The 20,745-nt window shown below is 41.1% G+C and overlaps 1 pseudogene; it reads right to left on the reverse strand.

Annotated features, from left to right (window-relative positions):
• Window positions 1-17,078: 17,078 nt before the first annotated feature.
• Window positions 17,079-17,653, reverse strand: LOC148209131 (uncharacterized; annotated as a pseudogene).
• Window positions 17,654-20,745: the final 3,092 nt, after the last annotated feature.

Genomic DNA, 20,745 nt, shown 5'->3' on the forward strand with positions numbered 1-20,745 from the left:
GAATCTGTGCTGCCATATCTCTCCATCTTTGTGCATACTTTTTAAAGTTCTCGGTGCTTTTCTTTTCTAATCGTTGGAGATCCAGACGATCTGGTGCCATATCCAGGTTGTGTTTGTATTGCTTGATAAAAAAATCTGCCAGGTCTTTCCATTTATGCACATGAGCTCCATCTAGTTGCATATACCAGCGAGATGCGGGACCAGATAAACTATCTTGAAAGAATTGTTTCAAAAGCTTCTCTTCGTGAACGTGTGCTGCCATTTTTCTATAGTACATAATTAAATGCCTCTTTGGGCAAGACGTCCTGTCATACTTCTCAAACTCGGGTACCTTAAATTTCAGAGGGATAACAATATCAGTCATTCAGAACAACTGTGTTGCATCTATGCTTCCGAATGCGTCTGCACCTTTTATGGCCCGCAGGCGTTCTTCGAGGAAATCTAATTTTACTTTCGATGCAATATCTTCAGCTTTTTCTGTGACTTTTCCTAAGTTGCGAGATTCATGACCATGAATGGGATCATTCATATCCTTCTCCAAACGAAACCATTGGGGGCGTCTGAGTGTAGAAAATTGGCTGACCAGGTACAGCAGTCATGCCATTATACGGAGGTATCTGTGGGCTAAAACCAAGAGGATAAAATGGGGTATCCTGTAATCCTCCAACGACGTCACTAGTATGTGGTTCCCCTACCACTGATTTTCCTTTCTGTGTTGTGAGTAAGTCCAGAATCTTTGTCATTTGCTCTTTCAACTGCTCAACATCTTGCCTCAATTCTTGGTTTCGCTCATTATCTTGTTCAGCCATGATCCTTGATTACGCTCTTGTTCTATAAGGATGGCGATTTTGAGGTAGTTGGGCTATTTTGTCAAATTGTTTGTTAACCTCGCTTTTTTTATGAATAACTGTAAAGACAATTCTTGCTTCATAACAAGCTTATTTAAAAAAAATAACTTTAACGAGGCATGCAATCATAACAAAAAAAAATGTATTGGCTCAAATCGTTGTGCAAAAATTGAAAAATGAAAGACTTCAACTTTATTAAATGAGATAAATGATCAAAATACAAGACTGAATCTAAATACTTAGGAATAGATGTTCTAAAAGAAACGACTAAAAAGGGAAAGTTCCCTACATAAGGCAGTTAAGAAGCCTTCTAACTCCTCTCCATTTGATTGAAGTGGCGAAATCTTCTTTCTTAGCTCAACTCCCCACTCTGCAGAGTCCTGACATCTTTGAATCTGGAATTCCAGATTTTCAATGGTCATACGCAAAGCCTCGTTATTTCCTTCGGATTCAACCACTTGTTGAGTACGAGCCTCGATTGTTGTATTTAATTCAGAAATAAGCTGCCAAAAAGATGCAATACTATTCTCCAAATTGACAATACGTGCATCCTTTTCTTTTTGTACAGCTTCTATCCTTACTTTCATGGCTCTGACTCTTTTATCGAGGTGTCTGTTTTCGAGGTCCAACTCTCGAGTTTGATCTGGTTATGCAGCAATTTCTTGGTAGCTACCAAATCTCTCTCTGCCTCTACAGTCTGTTGCTTTTACTAATTAACTTCTTGTAGTAATTCTTCATTCCTCTGACGAAGTACCAAGTTCTCCTCTTTTAGGTTGGTGCTTTCATCTTACACTTGTCGTTGGATAGAGGCCATTTTTTCTTCTTCACCTCTTTTTCTTTTCTTAAAAGTATGCACTGTTCGATTAGCTTCGTACCATGCCTTGTACTCTAATGTGGTGGAATCACTGTGCTTTTCGATTTTTATCTTTCTCACATCTCGCCACGATTCTATCACTTGCAGGATCTTCTTCCCTGAGTCCTTCAGATTGTAGTCAAAGTCAAAGTCTCCCAAATCTTGTACCACAGGAACGAACTGCTCTATCAACATTTGGCGTAGAACTAGAAGAGACGCATAGCTGGTACTACCCCAACGACCCAACAATGGTACATTCTGAAGTTTTCCACACCTGTAAGTGGTTGGCTTTAACGGCATCCATAATGCTCTCCATATTACCTCTTCAGATTTTAACTCTTTCAGGAAGGATATCGATATGTCTCTACTTGGTGAGTCTACTTTGCGCTCGGCCATCCCAAATTCAGCAATTGGATTTCTCTCATCATTCCATGGTCTTGAGAATTTTACATGTGGCTGACCGAATTCTGGTGGACACTTTAGATGACACATCAGCCATACGTATAGTAGAGGAGTGCAAGATATAAATCTGCCCTTCCCATGCGTTTTGCAAAAATCCAACGAACGTATGGTTTCAGCGAGAATGGATAAAACCAGATTAATGCCATGCTGAATCTGGAGGAACAACTTGACAACATTCATATCTATGTATCCATGAAGATTTGGAAACAGAATGGTCCCGAACATGCACAGTGAAAAGAGCTCCAAACTTAACTATTCATGCTTATGTTTTCGAATGAGAGTTATGAGATAATCTAATGATATTCCGTCATTGCTGCCTTTGCTCTTGATCTGATGCTCTATCTCACTAGCCGTTACATTTCCAGTGAGCTTTGCCAGAGCCCTCTTGCCCGTCAACCTCTTATCATAGAAATACATCTTAGTTTCAGACACAACAGGCATTCAAAGCAACTCTTGATACTTTCCGATGGTGGAAGTCAAATCAATGGAGTTGAACTTGAAACATTTGTAAGCTGGATCCCAGAAGTAGAGTGCGACTGCTAGAACATTCACATCGACCTGAACATATAATAGACTTGCCCGTACTTCTTTATAAATGTGAGTTTCTGCTTTGATGGGAATCCTTCCCAAATCTCTTCCAATTTACTTATATTCTGAACACTAAAAACATTAGTCTCTGGGAGCTCGCTTAAGACATGTTTTATTGGGCCGCTTCCCTTCATTGGATTCATCTCCTCTGACCACCGACGTACGAGCTCTTGGCTATCAATGGTGACATTTGGCTTTCCCTCCATCCTAACCCAGGTATCAGATTCGTCCAAAAGTGATCAATATTTCAAATAATAAAAATTGAAGTCTTTTTTTTTTAATATTTTTGCACATCCAATTATGAGGTGAGAAACTAAAAGTTTTGAGGAAAAAAAAAACAAAACAAAACAAAAACAAACATACATGGACAGAGATGTAATATACAACCAAACATGAAAAAAAAATCATAAATATACACAATCACAAAATCATACGTGCATGGACAGGTATATATGTAACTAAATATTCAGTGTGGTTAGTCTCTACATTCTAAAGGATAAAGGTCTTCAAGCTGTCCTCAATTCCTTCCTTATCCAGGAAAAAATAGAGGCACCCTTATCAACCTCCTGATTAAGGTAAACTTGAGTGAGGATTTTCATGTGCCTACACGGGAGTCCAATACTCCACGAAGGTCGCCACTACTAATCCTCGATTCTAACTTAAAGGTAAAGCTCGGGTAGTAGGCTTGTGTACGTGTGTGTCAAAATAAAAATAAAATATGGCCACATATATAAAAAAAATACAAAAAATAAATTTGACCCGCTTAAAATATGAAGTCCCCAGTGGAGTCGCCAAACTATCGCTACGGGTTTTCAACGTGGAGCGGCCGACTTTTCTTCCCGAGAGGGGAAAAATGGAGTCGCCACCAGTCTTTATTTATAGGGTGTGACTGGCCACCCGAAATGCATAGATAAGTTGATCTGCACAAAAAGATTTAGGTTCGGAGGTCTTTTGTGTATGGGGAAGGTATTAGCACCCCACAACACTCGTTCACTGAACGATAATTTATTCTTTTGTATTATTTTCAAGAAAAATGGCTCTCAATGAAAAAAAAATGTTTTATTTTTTTTTTTAAAATGTCCCATGCTTAATTGGTTCTTATTCTTGAGATAAATAAGGAACAAATAATTATGGGTGGCTTAAAGCCATTAAGAAATTTTTAATTATTTGAATTTAATTTGGCCTCCTAAAATAAATTCATCACCTCAAGAATATTGGAGGATCGATCTTTCGAATTCCCCCCAATTTCCGTCATAGGAATTTTATTTTTATTTTTTTAGAAAGATACATTTATTTAATTCAAAATGATAAAAAAAAAATGAGAACAATTTGCATTTTTAGTGGATTATTTTATTTAGAAAAGACACATCGATAAAAATAAAATTTATTTAAAAAAACATCTCTCTAGGGAAAGATAATAAAAATCAAATCTCGGCTGCTGAACTTCAGACTCGAGTTGAGAAAGAGGGCTAGGCCCAGGAGAGGAGGGCTCCCGAAATATTGATCTTTAGCCTCAAGAATCCAAGAACGTCGGCCTCCCGAACATTTCAAGGTTCTTTCGTCGGGACTTTCCTTTACAAAGTAAATGTATTTGTTTTTTTTTTATAAAAAAAAAACTTAGCTTAAAGAACAAACGGAAGAGAAGTGATAAAAATCTAAACATCATATGACTCCCACGATCTAGCATAAACTTTGATCCAAATATCATTAACGAATACACATAAAATGGTCAATATATGCATATATGTCTATTCCGAAAAACCAAACATAGTATGACTAACACGAGCTAGCATAAACTTTGATACAAATATCATTAACTAATATGCATAAAATGGTCGCTATATGCATATATGTTTATTCCATACCATAACAATGAATAATGATCTTAAAATAAATCTCATATTCACTAGTAATCTTCAACAAAGACTTAATATGAATAAACGGAGAAACGCAAGCCGAATCTTTATTTCAATGCAAACATGGTTAAAAATATGAATATACAAAGAAGCACAAGCTAAGTTATTCTTGTCTTAGAAAGAAAATATTGTTTTAATATAATGCAAGAAGATGATAAAACTAAACTACCCTTTAAAATAAACTAAAAAAAAAAAACAGTTTTGAACTTTCTCAAGTAATCTTTTTCCTTATCTATGTATATAAAAAGAAATATACCTCAAAGTTAGCGAATGGAAATGTCAGATCTACTTCGTGAGGAGTGTGTCTGTAACGCCCCGCGTTACTCAGTTTAGCTTGCCCCGAGTTCCGAGGAATTTTATAACAAATTGGATTTTAATTATTGATTTATTTAATTATATCATTTTTATTTTATTTGATTCATCAGTGATTTTTATTTAATTTTAGTGTGGCATCTCGGCTAGTGTGTGTTGTTACAGATTTAGTGGTGAGTTAGTAGCGTGTAGTATTGATTGAGTTATGTTTTTTTTTCGGTTTCCGCTATGTGACACTTGCTCTGGGCCATTGGATCAACTACGAAATTATATTATTGGTTTTGTTAACAAGGTGTGATTGGGTAAATGGGCCTTAAACAAAAGAAACTAGCCCAAGTGGGTCTATGTTGCAAAACAAAAGGAAAAGGGGAATTTAAAACAAAACAACCATAGCCCATCTTGTTCTCCTTCCTCATCTTCTTCCACCCTCCCCTTTCGTTTGGAGTCGTCAACCCCCCATCCGAAATTCTTTCTCCGACGAAGCAGTACCGACGACGGGACAGCAGCAGGCGCGGGCGTCGGCAGCAGCAGGTGCGGCGTCGGGCAGCAGCAGCGCGGCGTTGGGCAGCGGCAGACGGCGGCGGCACGCGTCGGGCAGCAGCGGCGTGCGACGGCAGCGACAGCGCGTGGCGTTGGGCAGCGGCAGACGGTGGCGACGTGCGACGGGCAGCAGCAGCGTGCGACGGGCAGCGGCGGCGCGTGACGTTCGGACTGCTGCAGGCGGCATCGATACGTGAGGCTGTTTTCGCGGCGTCCCTTCTCCGATCCAACGAGCCTAACAATCTCGAATAGCTTAGATCCGTGGAACCCGGTAATGTTTCTTTGACCCACATATATTCGAAGTTAGATTTGGATTACCCACATCTAAACGAAACCGATTTGGAATACCCACACCTAAGCGAAGTTGTTTTGTAGTAACGGACATCAAAACGAAGCGTTGGAGGTCGTTTGGGCACTTTTCGCTGCTGCAAAAATGTGGACAGCAGTGTTTTGGTGGTGTTCAGCGATTATCTTCATCCGTTCGAAGCCCGATTTACGCTACCCACACCTTTGCAAGCTAGATCTAATTTACCCACACCTACACGAAGTCGTTTTGCGGTAAGAAGCCCTTTGAACCCTCGTAGAGTCGTTTTTCGAAGGCTGAACAGTACATTTAAATTGCTGTAATTTTCTGTTTTTGGTGCTTAGGTGTGAGATCGACGCAAACTTGAAGACATGGTTGAGTAAGTAGCACCAGGGGGCGAGTGCGTGCGTTATTTAGCGTTAAGAGAATGGTTTTTGATGCTGATTTTTAGTTAAAATAATTTAATTGTGCATGTAGGGATTGTTAGTTTTGATTTGTGAACTTCTAGTGATTTGATGCCACCTTTCTATTATTGAACACTATGAGGAAACCTGCTTTCTATTCTTATTGTTGGAGGTGACTGGTAGATTCTGAATTGTTGTGATTAAGAATAATTGGCTCATGACGTTTTGCAAACATGTTGTAAATGAAATGCTCGCGTTGTTAAACTGATAATTAGTTTATATTGTTTTAATTGTGAGCTGTTGGGTGGTGACTTGTTTATTACAAAGAAAAACATGCTTGTGAACTGTGCAGTAAATTGGAATGTGGGAAATATACTTGTAGGTGGTCTTGGGAGGGTTAGTGAAGTGGTGAACGGCGAAGGGTGAAGGGATGGGTTGGCAGTCCGTTACACTATGGGCGGTCTGATCGGAAAATGCATATAAATCGCTTGGGAGTTCAAAGCCTTGAGTAGTTGCCTTGGGAATAAATGACAAGGCCGAACGTCAATTTCTGTAAATGAGTATTGGGGTCTTGGGAATAAATGTCAAGGACCAATACGCTGGGAAGTCATCGGTACCTTGGGGGATAAACGGCAAGGACCGGTGCACAGTTCAGGCCTTGGGAATAAATGACAAGGCCGAACAACAAGTTTCTGTAGAGGAGTATTGAGGCCTTGGGGATAAATGTCAAGGGCCAATGCGACTCCAGGAGTTAGGCTTGAAGGACTAAAGTAGAGTGGTGCTTGCGAAGTAGTGGTGCTAGGCCTTGGGAATAAATGGCAAGGTCGAACATCAAGTACTGTAAAAGGAGAGGACACGGTGACTTGGGAATAAATGTCAAGAGCCGTCATGCCTCGCGAAGTTAAGCGGGGAGAGAGGAAGGTTTAGTACTATGAGACAAGGGCTAGCGAATCATGGGTTGTGGTATTGGTAGTTTTGACGCTTGGTTGTTGTATGTAAATGTCAAGTTATTTTGTTCGCTATCTCTCACTGCTTATTTGATTGCCTTGCTCTTGTTTGTTCTAAATTTCAAGTTATTTGTTCTCTATCTCTCACTGCTTATTTGATTGCCTCGCTATTGTTTCGTTCTTTATGTTGTGACTGTGAGCATGATTTCTATGCTAGTTAGGAAGTACTACTTACGGAGTACCTTATGTACTCACCCCCCCCTTTGTATCCTTATATGTTTTCAGGTGTGAACGGGGTCGACCGCGGTGATGATGTGGAGAGGGCTTGACCGAGGAAGGATCACTAGCTTAGTTAGTGAAGGTAGAGGGAAGGGTCGTTGAGTACGAGTAGCCTTGAGACTTATGTTGTTGCTAGGTGTGAACCGCGAAGAAAATTTTGTATTCTTTAGAACTACTTTAATTGTTATGGATGTTGCTGGTAAACGCGTCGTTGTTGTTGTTGGAGTTCATGTGCACGGTTGTTTTTATTTATTTATTTAAGAATTTTTGCCACTGAGGCGAATATGAGATGTTGTTGTTTTTAGATTGCCCACGGAGGATGAAGTCCTGACAGTTTATGACATTTATATTTCTGATAGAACGTATGGGAGTCGAAGCGTTATTTCATCTAAATTATTTTCCAGGGAGTTGCTTATCTCGTGTTTAGAGTTAAGGTCAGCCAGGAGAATTATTTAGCGTTGCCTAGGATGTTATATGAAATCTTGGGGCGTTACAGTGTCGTTGGAGGCTATATAGTTACGATTGAGATGATGTGGAGAAGTGAAAAAGAAAACAAAGAAAAATGGTTGTTGGGATTTTGCACTGGTGGGGGAAGAAGAAAATGTAAAGCCGAAATAAAAAAAATCCCAGCCCGTCGAGAAAAAGAAAACCGTCCCCCGTACTTCAAAACATTCTCCCAGTTTATAGGCATTGAAACCTAATTTCGTTAAGGGAAAAAAATCAAATAATTAAACCTAATTAAAGAAAGATTAGTTTTATTTTTTAAAATCCTCAAAATCTGAAAAAAAAAGAATGAAATATAATTACTAAAAGCCTCATTATTTTTTTACCATTTTTGTTAAGTCAAATCAAAAAGGCTTTTCCTAAAAAAAAACTCATTTGCCTCTCAAATATCGACCAAAATGGGAAGATTATTTCCCTTTTTTTTACTACTTTTGATAAATCAAGTAAAAGATTTTTCGAGAAAAAGAATTTTTATTTTATCTTCCTTAAAGATTTTATCCTTAGAAAATGAGTGAATCAAAATATTTTTATTTTCCTTTTTATTTTATAAAACATGACAAAGAAAATATTTGTCATCAATTAACATAAAAGTTCTATAGAGAGAAATATTAAAGACTAAAAATAAAATATAAATAAAATACAAATATAAATACAAATCCAAATAAAAAAGAAATAATGAAATGAAATGCCGGAAAACTTTAGGGGTCTACAACAACCACGATATGCAAATAAGGAAGAAAAATTGCAAAGCACAAGATAAACGACACAGCAAATTATATTGGTTCACCACTAAGGGCTACGTCACGTCTTCCACTCAGATGTGGGTAATTCACTAATAATGTAAAGGATTGAATACAAAACTCTCCCAAAAATATTCCCTAGAGGTCCCAACAAAAGCCCTCTAGCTTCTAAGTATTTTAACACAATTAATACCCACGAACATGAATGAAAACTCACAAGAATCACCATACAATTACCCCGATCATATCGATCTTGATCTGCCCCAAAGCCTCTGCCAATACCACGAGTCTCTCCTTTGAAACTGGCACGAAACCCTATGATGAAAATCGGCTGAAACAGCTCCAATTTCGGCTTGGTAAAACCTAAAACCAAAAACTGCGTATATATAAACATCTAAACAGTGCGATGGCGCTGTCCCCAGTGCCATGGCACAGCGGACATAATTTTCCCGCATGCCTCCATCTGGACAGCGCTGTGGCGCCCTGCAGCCGTCCCTTGGCACTGCACTCTCGGCCCCTCTTGGCCTGCACTGTTCTGCTTCCCCTATTTTTCATCCTTGCTTCGACCCGACGCTTCCAACTCACCCCTAGCTCGTTCCCACGTCGTTTTGGCTCCACCAATCCCAACATGGTGACACATCGTTTAAGTGGATTCTAGGCAATCTCTCCCGCTACGGGAAGACATCGACCTATAGAGTTCGAAATATTGTATTGTCTCTTGTGAGGCCCTAAGTAATCTTCGGGCCTCTTCAGGGGACAACCAGACCTTCGCCTGAAGGTAGAAAATTCACTACTATGGGAGTTATCCCTATCCGACCTGAAACTACTTTGAGGAAACTCAATTTCCTCCAGCTTCTCGTTTAACCTATTTACAAAGTCCTCGCTTAAGAAACGATCACTAGGGGAGGAACTACTAAGGGTATGACCTGTCTCGTCAGAGATCCCACCAACCAATCTACTATTTGAGCTACTATTAACTTAATTATAATCGAGCTGCTATGATAATATCCTGCAGTTAAGATGATTTGGGTTTGATATTAGGCACCCGACAAGTTCAACCTTCATGGCGACACCAATAACTACGTGTTGAATGGCCTGTCGCATCTCCACGTATAAATAGAGGGTTTCGTTTCCACATCAGGTATCACATTTGATCTCGGATGCCATATTATGGTAGAGCTTATACAGATTTGAGCATTGGAGTTTTTGCCTCTCGTGTGCAGGTATTTCCTTACTTTGACGCTTAAGCTTTTCCCTCTGTCATACCTTGATCAGCTTTGACATCAATCTATTTCGTTGCATAAACAAGTATTTTTACCCTTTTTCGATTTTTTTATTTTAAATATTCAAAATCTTTTTAATATTATTTATCTTAAAACAATTTTAACAACCAAGCTTTAGTACCATCTATGACAAGCATTTTTACCATCTTCTTCTTTTTTTTTTTTAATCTTTTTAGTTAAAATATTCAAAATCCTTTTAATTTGATTTGTCTTAAATTAAACAAGTCAAATTAAAAATTCATAGTAGGTACTCCATTTTCAATAAGTAAACATATTTGCAGTCTTATTCTTTTTATCCTTCCCATTTTATCAACGTAAAAAAAAAAAAAAACTTTTTTAGGATGACCCTTTCCTTGTGGCAATATCTGCATTTTATTTTTGATTAACCGTTTTAATCTTACTAAGATTTTGGATCTTTTGAATTAAATTTGTACCTCCCTTTGGCAAAATGCCCCTCATCATTACGAGTTTCACGTTTTAACGCCACCAGCTCGAATTCTTTTGTCTTTATCGCTGATATAAATTCATCTTTTGATATTGTTTTTCTTCCATATTTTAGCACCACCTTCACTTGTTTATATGAATCTATAAGTGAATACCACCTTCACTTCTTTATATGAATCTGTAAGTGAATTTAAGTCTTCTAAAAAAAAATTGAACGGTATGAAAGTGTCTCATTGTAACGCCCCGAGTTCCTCAGGTTAGTTAGTCTCGAATCAGAAGATTTTATTTTCCTTCATTTAGTTTTAAATTGATTGTTAATTAAATTGATTGATTGTTAATTAAATTTATCTTTACTATCAGGCTCTAAACTCCAACATAAATTAATAATTACCGGACTCCGTGTGGTGGATTTTGTTTTAAGGTGGATGGACTTCTTTCCTCTTGGGCTTGGACGCGTTGGGCCTCCATTGAGGTAATTTGGTTTTAAAACAAAACAAAACGAAAAGAAAACCCTAGCCCCAAGCCCCTTTTCTTTCTTCTTCTTTTTTTCTTCTACCCTAGCCGCCCCTGGATTTCTCGTTCATCTTCCAACCCCGCCGCCCCCCTTCTCTTGTTTTCCGGCGAGGTGCAGCGGCTCCGGTGGCGCTTCTTCGGATCAAACAGCAGCGGCGGCGGCGCCCTTCGGATCGAGCAGCGGCGCTGCGGCGCTCCTTCGAACAGTAGCGGCGACGTCCCGATCCAGCGGCGGCGCGGCCCCCTCCTCGCAGCGGCACACGACGGACTGTTACAGCGGCGAACCGGCGATGCAACTCCCCAACGTTTTGATGGTCTGCAGCAGCGAAAGCGCGCCCCGGCGATCTGCAACGAACCAGCGCGGCCTCCTCCTCGCGGCAGCGCACGGCGGACGGGCGGTACAGCAGCGAAACGGCGGCGACTTGCTGCTACGATCCGACGAAAAACAACTCCAGCGACGGGATTTGTACGTTACACCGGTGTTTAGGACGTTTGGCGGTGACCCACATCCGTTCGAAGCTCGATTTAGGCTACCCACACCTTGGCGAGTTAGATCTAGGTGACCCACATCTATACGAAGTCGGTTTTGGTGGTAATGCGTCATTCGAACCCTTTTAGAGTTAATTTCGAAGGATAAATAGCGTACGTAACGTGCTGTATTTTCTGTTTTGGTGTGCTTAGGGTGAGGTCGACGCAAAACTTAAGGGCGGGTTGTGGGTAAGTAGACAAGGGACGTGTGCGTGTGTTAATGTATGCTCGATGGTCTCTAACGTGCTGATGTGTGGCATTTAATGCTAATTTTGTGATGTCATTGTGCTAAATAATTTTCGTTATGTTAGTCGATATACTTGGAATGGTGTTGGATATTTGTCGATGAAAATGGTGAGTTTTCTGCTTGCTAAACTGTGAGTATTGTTGTGGTAATGTTTGTTGCCTGGATATGCATGTTTTGTTCGGCGTGATTAGTGAGCTATTATCCTTAGTAATACTTGTCAAATAATGGTGTTGGATATTGAGCATGATTGGATTATTATTTCGTTATTAGACAGTTGTTAAGGTTGTGAAAGCATGCTGAACTGTACTTGTGAGTTGAAAGATGCAGGGTTAGTGGTACAATAAAGTATATAGTAAGACTCTGGTCAAAGCTGGATTTTTGGAAGGAATGAAGGAGTGGGTGTCAGGGCCTCGGGTATAAATGGTCGGGGGCTGATACGTCACTAATGGAGTATCGAGGCCTCGGGTATAAATGGTCGAGGGTCGATACGAGGAGTCTTTTGGAGGGAAGACTATTGGGGCCTTGGGTATAAATGGTCAAAGGCCGATGCAGTAGGGTCGGGGCTCTGGGTATAAATAGTCAGGGGCCAACCCTACTCGAAGGAGATAGCTGTGGAAGGGTATGATAACTGTGATAAGCATAGAGGTACTTGTGATGTTAGGGAGACTGGAGGTTGGTTGTTAACGTATTTCCTGGTTGTGGTTGTCACTAAAATTTTATGGAACGTGTATATGTTTGACTGCATAATGTATTGAAAAGCATGATTACGAATGTTTCTTGATATAGTTGAGCATGATGTGTGTGTGTGTTCGTGAGGGCTACTTACGGAGTATATTTCATATACTCACCCACCCCTCTACAATGATTGTTTCAGGTGAAGGACTCGTGGGCGACCATGGTAATGGGACGGAGGAGACATGACGCGCGAGGACCATAGGCTGCTTAGTCACTCTTGCTTAGCTTAAGTGATTAGTTAAGACATTATGTTAGGGTCAATAGACTATTTGTTTGTATTTGAATAATTGGGATATTTCCCCTTGTTGTTAGTTTCATTTCGGGATGGCTGCCTATTTTAGTTTTATTCCATGCTTTGAGTTTTGCCTAGTTTGAATAATAAACTTGTCTCGTGAGGTGATCCACGAATGTGGTTGAATGATATACTATGAGATTGATTTGTCGTTAAATTGATGAGAATTGGAAATTTTATTTTATAAATTTGTTTCTATAGGGAGCTGGCATGACGTATTTGGGGGTTAAGTTTAATTAGTTGGGTAGTTAACGTGACTAGAATTGTGTGGGAAATTCTGGGTCGTTACACTCATTTTCAGCACCAAACTTCTGTCCTAAGTTTTTAAATTCAAATGACATTTTCTGAAGTTCATCAAGATTTTCACCCAGGGATTTTCGCACTATCCATTCGGTAGGTGAAGAACTTCTCGCATACATACGCCTTGTTTGAAGGTCATTAGAGAGAAAAATTGAATCTAAGATCTCCCAAGTTTCATATGCAAATTTTAAGTCGATCACTTGCCTCAGAACGTCACTAGGATTTCAAATGATTGTTCTCTTAGCAATTTACTCCATATTTATATTTATTCTTTTGTTATCAACTTGAGTGCAAGAGTATGGTAAAAAATGGCCTTTGCAGTCTTTTGTTGTCCAATAACCGCTAAGATCTTTGCTTTCTTTAGCTCAAAATCTTGTTTTCCATTCAATTTTTCGATCTCAAATATCGCATAAACCATTCTTCGAGTTCGACTTCCTATAGGTGAACAAATCTCCTAACCACATCTCTAATACAAATTTCTTAGAGATCTTTGAGATAAAATCAACTACTGAGAAAGCTATACAAAAGAAGTTAATTCAGGACACAAGAAGGAACAAAAATGGTAGCACACGTAACTACGGTGACAGAGTTCTTTTCACTACTTTCGATTGTGAATTACGAGGTTGTAAAAGATACTGCCCCCTCGTACAAACCCTTCAAGAGGTATTTACATATATTTTTCAACTGTTTTCCTTTTATTGCTACTCTTAAAGAAAGTTTACTCAACATTATTGGTAGTTCAATTAGAATAATACTACAATATATATGTCGTTATTTAATAATATTTATTCAATGAAATTATGAATTTGAGTGATTAATGGTTTTTTTTTGTTTCTTTGTGATTCAAAATAACTCATTAATAATAATAAAAATGATATCCAAGTTAAAATTGCATGGTTAAATAATATAATTATCGAACAAGATAAAAACTTCAGAAAATTATAATTAAATTTGGTTCTTCAAAATTATATTATTCTCTTGCTAAAGAAAAATAATGTTCAAAGACACAAAAAGGTTCACGAGGTAGAAATGAGGATTATTGTGAAGGCACGCGATAAAAATAAAAAAGTCCATTTTTATTTATTGTTTTTGTTGAATACATGAAAATATTTTACCTAAATTTTATAAATTAATGGAATTATTGAAAAAATAGTAGGTTACCTCTTGGATTCAATGCCCCCAATTGGTATAAGTTTAAAGAGAGTTTTTGGTAAGAAAAAGCTAGCTAAATTTTTGCTCATAAGATTTAATTGAGTCTGTTGTCATTGGCATGTTTTGACAAAATCAAGTTGGAAAAGTATTTTTTGTTGGCTTATTATTTTTAAATGGTTTAGTTTTTTTCAAATAAATGTTAAAGGACCATATTGAAGGAAAAATAACTGTGTTTACATGTTTGGGAAAGCAGTTTGGTTGATCGTAAAAAATGATCAAGTCTTGAATCCGAAAAGATGGGATGAGGTGTGCCGAAGTTCGAAGGACATGCAAAACAAGGTTAGTGCTACGACGAGCAAGTTAGTTGTAACGCCCCGCGTTCTCTGGCTCGTTTATTTTTGGATAAGCAATGTAAGACATTCATGATCGAACCTCCTGAACTCGGAAGCGTACCTGGTGATGGCGAGGAGACTGACGAGGACCGTACACTAACGACCTAGATTCTAGGACAGTCTACAGGAACAACTCCGCTCTGATACCAATTGTAACGCCCAGAAATTTCCGCACACCTCTAGGTCACATGAACTACCCAATTAATCAGTTTTAGCCTCGATTACAACCTGCCAACTTCCTATGCACATAAACTTATAAAATCAAGCTCCAAACCTCATCAAATTAATGATAAACCAATCTCAAAAAAAAAAAACATGCAACAACATTCGTGAACTACTTCACGAGGCAAGTTTATTATTCAATCTAAATGAATCTAAACAAATGGAATAAGGCTCAAATAGGCACCTAACTCGAAGCATAACTAACAACAAGGGAAAAATCTCCCAATTATTCAAAGGTACATAAACCGTTTATTGGCCACAACATAAGGCCCTAACAAAAGAATTAGACTAAACAAGAAAAACTAAGCAGCCTATAGTCCTCGCTTGTCATGTCTCCTCCGTCCCATCACCATGGTCACCCTCGAGTCGTTCACCTGAAACAATCATTGTAGAAGGGGGGGTGAATATATACAATATACTCCGTAAGTAACCCTCACCAAGCTCACACCAACATCATGCTCATAACCATAAAAGAAACATACATCGTCATGCTCTATCATTACAGTATGCGAACAACCATAGACATGGTCTACTAACACATTATACATTCATCCATATACATGTTCTATAATACCCGATGCTAACCACAATCATATAAAACAATTACCGTCCACCTGGTTCCCTAACACCTCAAATACAGCTATGCTCACCTCAGATATTCGAGCTCTTTGAAACCATTCTCTTGGTAGTGTCGGCCCCTGACCTTTTATACCCAAAGCCCCGACACCTAGTGCATCGACCCTCGACCATTTATACCCGAGGCCCCGATGTCTTACAATCTATTGGCCCTTGACCATTTGTACCCAAGGCCCCGATGTTTTACAATCTAATATGATTTCAATGCATCTCTCAGCTTACCAACACAATTCAGCATGCTTCCACAACATAAACATCATTCTAATAGCAAAGTCCTAACAGAGCATAGTCAACAAATTGCAAACGATTGGAGCCCAACACAATTCATCCAAACTCTTAACATCCAACGTCCATATTCCATAAGCACTACTAGATATAATAAAACTCACGAGACACGCCAAACACTTCATACATATTTAGACAGCCAATATTTCCAAAATAAATTCACCTTAACGAACATTCCCTACATTCATACATCATTCTACAACAGATCTCAGCAGTTCAACAATACAAAATTCCCACTATTATCACCGACGGACATTCAACACCAACCAGGCATACAAAACAACATAAACAAGAGTTACACTACACAACCATGTATCATAACCAATATTATGCATCATAAAAAGCACATCGGCAATGAAATAACAAGCATCAACGCACGCACCCGCCCCCGTGCTACTTACTACCAAAAGTTCTAAAGCTCCTAAGCTTGTCAAACACTTCCTACAAGGAAAAAGTACGATTCGAGGTTAGTAGCCAATTGGAAACATTTAAATAATATTGAACCCAAATTTAGGTGTGTTGTTACCTACTAACTCACACCAAAACCTCTTGGGTTAGAAGTGGGTCGACGCCGAGGATGTTCTAGCTCCAAAATTCGACTTCGAATGGCCTTAAGCTTGCTGAAATGATGTCAAAAACTGATGGGTAACATAGATTTGGGTCCGATTGAAGGTGGTTCAATGCCGACCCAATGCCGTAAGAAGTGGGTATCAAGAATCAAGCTTTGGTTATGTGTGGGTAATCGTCTAACGTTGCCGGAGCGGCTGGATAACACCAAACCGAGTTAAGGAAACGTCATGAAGCTTGCTGGCGTCGCAGATCTGGGCGCGGGGTCACCGGAGGAACGACGTCGAACCTGTTGCCGCCGCTGCCCGGTTCTGCTCGGAACGCGTCGCCGCCGTGGAGAGTCGTGCGCCGCCGCGAGTTGCTGCAGGAGGACACCGACGTGAGGGACTGTTGTGCCGCTTCGCCGGAGAAGAGGGCCGCCGGCTGAACAAGAAGAAGGAGGAGAAGCTTGGGGGGGGGGGGGTTGTCGGCTACGGATGAGGAAGAAATAAAGGGAGGGAAAAGAGGAAAAAGAAAAGTGTTAGAGTTTCCCTCTTTTGTTTTGATTTGAAACAATTTTCCCATTAAGCCCAATGATCCAAGCCCAAGCCCAAAGAAGGAGGAGTCCATTCCCTCAACCCAAGACCCAACATCCCAAGCTCGGTTAATAAACATTTAATTGGATTGTTAGAGCCCGATAATTATCGATAAATTAAATTAACATTCACTTTGAAATTTAAATGAAAAATCTCCCGATTCGAGACTAACTGACCTGAGGGACTCGGGGCGTTACTGACTTCCCTCCTTCAAAAACTTTCGTCCCCGAAAGTTGACTGTTCTAACAGTTCAGGGTACCTCGCCTTGATAGCGTCCTCCCGCTCCCAAGTAGCTTCTTCCACTTGGTGGTTCCTCCACAAAACCTTAACCAAGCGAATCGTCCGGTTCCTCAACAACTTGGTTTCTCTTGCCAAAATTCTGACGGGTATCTCCTCGTAGCACAAGGAATCATCCAGTTGTAATGGTTCAGGGTCCAAGACGTGCGAGGGGTCATGAATGTACTTCTCAACATAGACACATGAAACACACTATGAACTGCTGCCAACGACGGTGGCAAGGCCAACCTATACGCGACTGGCCCGATACGTTCCAAAATTTCAAAAGGCCCAATGAACCTCGCGATGAGCTTGCCCTTCTTCCCAAATCGCAAAATCCCCTTTACGGGTGCCACACGAAGAAACACCCGTTCACCTACCACAAATTCGAGCTCTCTACGCCTGACGTCTGCATAACTCTTTTGACGGCTCTGTGCGACTTGCATCCTTCCCCTGATCTTTTGAATGGCACTGTTAGTCGCCTACACCAAATCCGGTCCCAAGAGAACTCTTTCTCCGACTTCGTCCCAATTAACCGGAGATCGACACTCCTTCCCATACAGTGCCTCCTATGGGGCCATCCCAATCGTGGCCTGAAAACTGATATTATAAGCGAACTCTATTCGGCAGAGGTACTTGTCCCAACTACCACCAAAGTCTAACATGCAAGCTCTAAGCATGTTCTCTAAAACCTGGTTCACGCGCTCCGTCTGACCATCGGTTTGGGGGTGAAACGCCGTGCTAAAGTCCAACTTAGTGCCCAGGGACTTGTGTAGACTCCACCAAAAAGTCGAGGTGAAACGCGGGTCTCGATCGGACACTATGGATACCGGTATACCATGTAGCCTGACAATTTCATGTAAATACAGTTCCGCCCATTTTTCTACTGTATACGTGGCCTTGCCGGGAATAAAGTGAGCGGACTTGGTTAAACGATCTACAACTACCCAAATCACAGTGAATCCCTTAACCGTCCTTGGTAGTCCTGTAATGAAGTCCATAGCCACATCGTCCCACTTCCAGACTTGTATGCTCAAAGGTTGCAGCAATCCAGCAGGTCTCTGTCTTGAAGCCTTTACCTGTTGGCATGTCAAACACTTGCTAAAAAACTGAGCTATTTCCTTGTTCATGTTATGCCACCAGTAATGTTTCTTGAGGTCTTGGTACATTTTGGTACTTCCTGGATGGACCGAGTAGGGAGTATTGTGTGCCTCTCCCAATAAATCCTTCCTCAAAGAATAATCCTTTGGCACACACAACCTTCCGCGAAAAAGCAAAGCTGCCTCACCTGAGGGAGTGAAATCCCCATGGCCCACCATATTAAAGCCTTTGGCCAAGCTAGGGTCTTCCTTTTGGGCAACAATGATCCGTTGCCTCAGACTGGGTTCCACTGAGAGTCGAGCCAACAGTGCGGAGACATCATCCACCGTCAGCTCTACTTCCAAGCGTTCCAACTCGCTGTGCATTGGACTGCAGCTCGCAACCAGAGATGCCACACTTGCCGCCCTTCTACTAAGAGCATCAGCCACCACGTTTGCCTTACCCGGATGGTAACTAATCTCACAATCATAGTCCTTCACCAACTCTAACCACCGTCTCTGTCTCAAGTTAAGCTCCTTCTGAGTGAAAAGGTACTTCAAACTTTGATGATCCGTGAAAACCTGAATTCTCTCTCCGTAGAGGTAGTGCCTCCACAACTTTAAGCCGAAGACCACTGCTGCTAATTCTAAATCATGAGTGGGATAGTTAAGCTCATGCGCCTTCAGTTGTCGAGAAGCATAAGCTATAACTTTTCCATGTTGCATCAGCACACATCCCAAGCCCCTTCGCGAGGCGTCACTGTAAACCACCAAACCTTCCGTCCCATCGGGGACAGTTAACACCAGTGCAGACACCAAACGCTTTTTCAGTTCTTGGAAAGCCTCCTCACACTCGCTGCTCCAAGTGAAGGTAGCATTCTTACGAGTCAACTGCGTCAACGGTGCCGCTGTCAGAGAGAAATCCTGGATGAACTTTCTGTAATAACCAGCCAAGCCGAGGAAGCTACGAATCTCTGTAATTGAACTAGGTCTTGGCCAATTGCTAACAGCTTCTACCTTGGTGGGGTCTACTGCAATACCTTCCTTGGTGACTATGTGTCCTAGGAAAGCCACTTGGTCCAGCCAGAACTCACACTTTGAAAACTTTGCATACAACTTATTTCCTCGTAGTATAGTCAAAACCTGTCTGAGATGTTCTTCGTGGCACTGCTCAGTCTTGGAGTATATCAGGATGTCGTCGATGAACACGATGACAAAAGAATCTAAATACTCCTTAAAGACCCGATTCATTAGATCCATAAAGGCTGCCGGAGCATTTGTGAGTCCAAAAGACATCACGACAAACTCATAGTGCCCATACCTTGTCCTGAACGCCGTCTTCGAGATGTCGGCATCATTTAACCTTAACTGGTGGTACCCCGAACGCAAGTCTATTTTAGAGAACACCTTCGCCCCCTGAAGCTGGTCAAAAAGGTCATCAATGCGTGGTAGGGGATACTTGTTCTTGACTGTAACTTTGTTTAGTTCCCTGTAATCTATACAAAGTCACATTGAGCCGTCCTTTTTCTTAACAAAGAGCACGGGCGCACCCCAAGGGGATACGCTTGGGCGGATGAAACCCTTGTCGAGTAATTCTTCCAACTGTAGCTCAGCTCCTTCAACTCTGCCGGAGCCATTCGATAGGGTGCTTTCGAGATGGGAGCCGTCCCTGGCAGCAACTCTATACAAAAGTCCACTTCGCGAGACGGAGGCAAGCCGGGGAGGTCCTCAGGGAACACGTCAGAGAACTCATTGACCACACGAACTGCCTCAATGGTCGGCAAAACCTTCCTTGTATCCACAATGCTTGCAAAATAGGCCCAGGCACCACGCTGGAGAAGATGGCTGGCCTTCAATGCCGACACCACCCTCGGGACCCCGGCCTTGGCTCCTTTAAAGGTAAAGTTTTGTCCGGAGGGCAAGCGAAAGCTAACTTCCTTCTTCGAGCAATCAATGTTAGCCCGGTTGGCAGCTAACCAATCCATGCCTAGGATTACATCGAAATCCTGCATATCCAGTTGGATTAACTTCACCTTCACGGTCTGACCATCGAAAGAGAGCTGGCCTCCTTTCACCACTTGACTAGTGACCAACACAGATCCTGACGGAGTGGATACCGATAGCAAAAAGCCTAACGATTCTAACTCTAGGTCCGCATGCCGAACAAAGTAGAAGCAGTGAAAGAATGACTAGACCCCGAGTCAAATAAAGCGTGAGCAGGCATGCTGAGTACTAAAACAGTCCCTGCAAAAGTAACACGCATGCAATAAAGACAAGCATATACACACAGCTCAAGACTCGCAAAGAGAAGGTACCTGTGACCACCGCCTACGCATGCTCAGCATCCCCCCTGGTAAGAGCGAAGACGTGCGCCCTATGGGTTTCACATTGAGTTGCCGCCGTTGCAGGGATCCTCTGGCCTAAAGCTTGGGTATTCGAGCCGGTCATCGGACACTCCCTTGTAAAATGTCCTTCCTTCTGACACCTGTAACATATTCTCTTTCCCGCCCAACACGACCCAG

The sequence above is a fragment of the Momordica charantia genome (genome assembly GCF_013281855.1).
Source record: "Momordica charantia cultivar OHB3-1 chromosome 9 unlocalized genomic scaffold, Mcharantia_2.0 BLBB01000009.1, whole genome shotgun sequence".
Lineage (NCBI taxonomy): Eukaryota > Viridiplantae > Streptophyta > Magnoliopsida > Cucurbitales > Cucurbitaceae > Momordica > Momordica charantia.